Below are 6,076 nucleotides of genomic sequence, written 5' to 3'. Positions count from 1 at the left end.
CTATCGAGCATGAGACATTAAGGAAGAGGTGTCCATGCTCTTCTTGTCCATCACATAATTCAGTAAGTTGCATACATTTAATAGTTACCATCTGTTACAAAAGCAATCAAAAGAAGATTTCAAAAGAGCACCTTGATGTGAGATTTCAAGTGCAAAGTGCTCAAGGACATGAAGGCATCTTCCTAATTGTGCTAGTCCAGTGCAATGTTAATTGTACTTCTACGGGTGGGAGAGAGAGAACCCAGAGGACGGTAGAATACACAAGAAAAAGTACTTGTAATTAAGTGCCAATTGCCTCCATATTGGTTGATCAGTCTGAAAAACCGAATTCGTTTTTTTTGTAGTAGTCCTACCTTTACAGTCCTAAATGTCAATGGCTCTGTTAAAAAAAAAAAAAAACATTAGCAATGCCAATAATTCTGGCTCATGAAAGTGCCTTCGGTGTCATTAATGGGTTTAGTTTCACATAACTAACTGGACTTTTCTTGCCATATAAACTGAAAAGTAAATGTTTCACATAAGCGAGCCGACGGCCGCCATCAGCGCAAAGCAGATACACAAAGGGAAATAAAAGTTTGCTCGCAGTGAAACCTATCGGCACAAGTGCAGTTATCCATGTAACCTGCAAAAGTGCAATTATCTATGTAACCAGCAAAAGTCCAATTACCTATGTAAGAGGATCGATGTCATGCAAAGCGCTCACCTACTGCCCAGAGATATTGCGCTGCGAAATAAAAATAAAAGTAGTCCAGAAAGCAGATGGAAAACATCGAGCCTCGTATGTTTTCGGTAGTTGGTCAATGCGCTCGAGGAGGGCTAAACATCGGAAAAGGCATGATGTATGCATGCCTTTCACTAATAAAAGCAAGCGGATTTTAAAAGGCAAGCTCGCAAACCAATCAAAGCGACTGACATGACATGGACGTGGTTAGAAGCCCAAAGAGAGATTACAACAGGGGACGAATCGCTTTGCGCTCGCCCCTAAAAAGAAAACTTGCTGCAGTCTAAACACAGTAGGAATATGTTCTCAATAACTAAACTAAACACAGCAGTTAGTGTTTGTCTTCCAGCGGTATTGCACATAGTGTATCATTGTTTCAAATTTCCACGAAGGCCACCAGGTTTAGAAACAACAGTGTGCCCATCCTGAAAGGGTACAACAAAGATATATAATGGACAAAAGCATTCCATAATGGTTGCCTGATGTAGAGGAGGTGGTTATGCAGGATACTGCGCATTTCAGATGAAATGAGTGGCAAGCAAGGGGCCTATAAGCACTGACTGAGGAGCTGTAGTAGCATGTTATGCTCTTAGTCAAAAATAAAAAGAGAACCACAGAAATGAAATGGGACATGTAAAAGGAGAAAACTGTAAATGAACAAACTAGCCAACCAGCAATGACACTGAAGCGCACTCATATTCATGTGGATGTTCACATGTCAGCATGAAATGCTGTCATTTACAGGGTAAGAGGGCGAACGAATGATGTGAATCGAGCCATTAACCCATGCAGTACGCTTTCCTGGATGGAAGCAGAGAATAAATGACACTCAAACAGACAAGTACTAGAAGAGGTCTGACCCAGGCATCCCTCTATGTATCTAAATAATACATATTTCAATATGTGTATGCATTATATTTAATGTTTATTTATTACAAGATCCTGTTAGACAAGTATGCTGGCAGGCTTTCTGAAGAGATTCAAGCAAGATTTATTCTTCTACACCTATGGTTTGTTAAAATGCATAACCAAAATAGTTCCCTACCAAGTTAATCTGGGAGATTTAACACAATATGTGGCTGCAAACACTATCCACTCGTAAAGGCCTATTGGCTTTACAATGTGTTAAATAGTAAATAAATCAGACCTACTGCCTTATCTCATACTATTTCATAATAAACATCTCAGACTTATTACATCTGAAACCCATTTCTTAATGGGACAAGCTGGCCTATAGCTGATAATATTGGCTTGTCACCAGAAACATCTCAGGCCTACACTGTTGGGTGTATGCTTTCTCACAGATCAACCATCAGGAATACATGAAAAGCATACTAATATGTACAAAATTACTGTTGTCAAAACAATAAAAAATCCATGCTAGGAGAGCCTGAAAGTATTACAGTAGTTCACATTTTCTTTGTTCATGTTTTGTTTGGGTTAGTCACCAACACCAAAATTCTTACCCATTACGGTAATATAAAAGATTTTAAGTAACAAAATTCATGCCTATAGTCTTTAGCACATTGAAATAACACTCCATTATTAAAAGCCCATTGTGTTTAACACATGCTTTTAATAGTAAATCAGGCCTACTGGCTTTACCATAATATATCCTAGTAAACATATCAAACCCACAGAGTCTGGCATGACTTTTTTTCTCCAATGAATGGGTGAGACCTATAGCCTGGACCATTGGACTGACATCATAACCAGCACAGGCCTATTCAGATGCACATAAACTGGGAACCATCATGTATACAGATGTAAAATTAAAATATTAAGAAAACTACAGTCTGCAAAACAATATACTACCCCTTACAACAATGCCTGACAAGAATCAACACATTAAAAACACCCATGGCTTTCCAGAGTGGGTAGGTCACGCTAAAACTCTTGCCTACGATGATAAATCACACAGATTATCGCCATAGGCAAGCGTTTTAGCATTTGTGTGATAACATGTCACAAAAAAACAAAAGCTATGTATCAAATTAGCTAGGGACAACAGATATTTGTCCTAAATAACAGACAATCCCATCTAAATTATGGGCAGGGGGCCATGCTAAGTTGGGTTCTGTCATACACAAGATTGCTTCAGAAGTTTTATTATATGGTCCATTTGTCCTGTAGAAACTACCCACTGCCTTCCTTGTCAGCATATGGTTATGGCACATTTGATAATTGTGGCTGTGCCACGTGACTTCATCACAGTCCTCTGCAGTCTCAATAAGCTCTCAAAACGTGGGTGGAGTATACCATCATACACTGAGCTACTAATGGTTGTCTACTAATGAAGAAATTGAACTATGGTCAAATTAGTATATCTGACCATACAGTTACAATGATTGCTTCGAATCCCAGAATGCCTCTGGCTGACATTCACATAGAGTGTTCGCATAGGTATTCATAGATGAATCTCTGTGTGTGTAGTGACTTGTCACTTCATAGAATCACAAACAATGTAACAAACTCATGAAGTTGAACAAATGCATGAATAAGCAAATTTAGAAGGTGCACGCCCTCGAGCGAGGTCTTTTGATTCCATTCAACTGAAATGCCTAATAGTAGTAGGTTTTTAAGATTCCCTTGTCGCATAGTTTCTCATTATCCTGATGAGACTACTGGATTCAGGCAGCAGAATCACCTGTACTGCTGGGGACTGAGTCTGATCCTGCACCATGTGACACCTGTCGGCCTAATCCGGGTTTTTTTGTGGCTAACTAGCAATGCCTCATCTCCACCCAAGAGCAGGGATGATTGGGGCAACCGGGCGCATGCCATAAATGACTCCTCAGGGGAGTTTCTCTCAGTTGCATTAGTCTCACATATGCAAGGACTATCAGAAGCAGACTATAGTTCAATAAGGTTTTATTGAAGTAACTGCATCTTAGATACTAAGGCATGTATTGCAATAACTAGGATGATGAAACACAACAGGATTAAAATTGTAACAAGGAGAGTAAAGCACAAAAATAACGCTACCATGCTGTTACTAAAGTTTGTAAAGATAGTTCCTACCTAGACTAGGTTAGAGCACAGCATGTTAAGCTCTAATTCTGCCCTTCAGGTTTCCCCTGGGAAGACATCATCCTTCAGACCTGAACAAGAGGCCTGCAGTCTACATAAGTAGCTGCAGCGAAGTAATCCGCATACAGTCGTGGTCATCTGGCTGGAATCTCCCTCTAACGTACATGAGTCAAAGTAGTGTTTTTATAATAAAACAGCTGATGTTCCAAGAAAGGATCCGCATGTGAGAGTGTGTATGTTTCTGTGAACATTGGAGACAAAGCGTACCACTTTGCCGGCAACCTATCTTATTGCTGCCTTGAGGAAAGCACAGAGAGAAAGAAATGTCTTGTTTAAGAACGCAGTGCTGACCTAGGCAAAGAACAGCTAGATAAAGAAAATAAAACAAGACCGCAAATGTGGCTACTGTTAAAATAATATAACGAGGCTGAAATAAAACATCTTGGTTAAAGTGCACAGCAGCAGCCCTAGTTTGCTAAAATAACGTGTATAAACATTATAGCTAAAATGGCTACACAACACCCTTAACATTGGATAAAATTAGTAAAACCCTGAAGTTGAAGAAGTTCCACAAAACTGGACCTAATATTTAGAATGAGATGTTTCCTCTAGATTTGATCTGGTGCCTAGGAACAAATTACAGTGTTAGTAATTTTCCATCAAGTACCTAAGCATCAACATGACTGCCAAAAAAATGAAACATTGAATTGAGATTAGAAGTATATTTACTGCTTGAAAATTGTGGTCGTTTTTAAATAAATAGTTCCCGAAACTTGACTGCAAACCCATTTGACTTAATATTTTTATTACTGGCTCAGCAGGGTTAAAATGCTCGCTACTGATGTTTGTCATGCCTTGCAGGTAAAGCTTCGCATGCCCACCTTCCAACATAGACAATATTAAAATGTTTAATATGTTATTTTCAGTGCTCAAAAATGCTAAGAAATAGAGATCAATATAACAGCAAAGCTGTACAACAACTGTACAATATGCAGACAATGCTGAAAGTATGCCCCATTTGTAAAACCTGTCTAAAAGAATTGCATTGTTCAAATGTATCATTGTTATATTAAGAATTGATTTAAAAGTATTTGAAAAAGAAAACTTCCTGAATCACTTTAAAACATTTTCCTAATAAAAGCAGTTAATTTTAGTTTCAGATTAAAAATTACAAAGTATTATATACTGTGATTAGTAAAATATCACTAGATTAAAAGACCAGACATTATTTGTACACAAGCTGCACATCAGGCTTGTGTTGATGCACCTATCAGAACACAGCTTAACCTACCTGTACAGCCTATAATGAATTATCTCTGAATTTTTTTTTCTTCTGGTGACGGTAGAAATGTTTAGGCCCTTAGTTTATTGAAGGTAGTTCAATGTAATCCTTCTCTTCTTAGTTGAATTAAGAATAAATACTCTTTAAAGTCGATTTCACAGAAAGCATGGATTCCTAACGCCACTTCTTTGAAGGCCTTTTATGGCGACCAAAGTGGAATGACTTTTGATAGCATGGCTGCCTGCTTACTTTCTAAAGTGAAATACTAGGTGCCTCGAATGCACCTTGTAACTTAAATGGTGTATTTGTGGAGTGCATGTTCACTCCAAAGGAGGTTCCCATGACAGTATGTACAGGTAGCAGATGTTTATTGTTATACAACACAGTGGTGCTCATTTTATTGACCTCAGAAAGATGAAAGTTTGGGTGCACCCACAGGTTTTTGAACCTGTGACCATGAAGTCAAACACAGATCCCTGTAGTTGATGAATTAAGTCCACTCAACCACCACAACACACTCTTCAGATAGACACATAGGCCCTCATTCTGACCCTGGCGGTCGGTGATAAAGCGGCGGCCAAGCCGCCAACAGGCCGGCGGTCTAAAATATGCAATTCTGACCCTGGCGGGAACCGCCAACACAGCCCGCCAACTTAACACTCCGAGCGGTACAAACAAACAGCGCGGCGGTTCCCGCCAACAGCCCTGCGGCAGACAATGTACCGCCCACCCTATTACGACCCACCAATCTGCCACCTTTTCCGGGGCGGGAGCACCGCCGATAAGAACACGGCGGAAACAGACTACGAACGGGAAAACGCTCACCTCTACGCACTCCACGCGAGATTCCGGCAGTATGGAGCCAGAGTTGCAGGTCATCCCCGCACTCCTATTCCTGCTCATATACCAGGAGCACGCCCGGCGGCGCGGAAGACATCGGTGAGTACTGCACCTACGACACAGGGGAGGGAAAAGATTACCGGCACACACCCACCCACCCACACCCACTACAACACACACATCAATGCATTCCCACAGATCAC

At 40.2% G+C, this 6,076-nt stretch overlaps 1 protein-coding gene across 3 annotated transcripts in view; it reads left to right on the top strand.

Annotated features, from left to right (window-relative positions):
* CYP2R1 (cytochrome P450 family 2 subfamily R member 1) overlaps nt 1-5,716 on the top strand; it is a 107,013-nt gene extending 101,297 nt beyond the window's left edge. For all 3 annotated transcript variants that reach the window (XM_069223695.1, XM_069223698.1, XM_069223697.1), the window contains exon 5: nt 1-5,716. This exon is cut by the window's left edge and continues 1,266 nt beyond it. The gene's annotated coding sequence lies outside the window, so the exon portion shown is untranslated.
* The last annotated feature ends 360 nt before the right edge of the window (nt 5,717-6,076 follow it).

Source organism: Pleurodeles waltl, chromosome 3_1 (genome assembly GCF_031143425.1).
Source record: "Pleurodeles waltl isolate 20211129_DDA chromosome 3_1, aPleWal1.hap1.20221129, whole genome shotgun sequence".
NCBI classification, from domain to species: Eukaryota; Metazoa; Chordata; class Amphibia; order Caudata; family Salamandridae; genus Pleurodeles; species Pleurodeles waltl.
The sequence above is the reverse complement of the archived record's forward strand: the minus strand, read 5'-3'. Positions and strand labels throughout refer to the sequence as shown.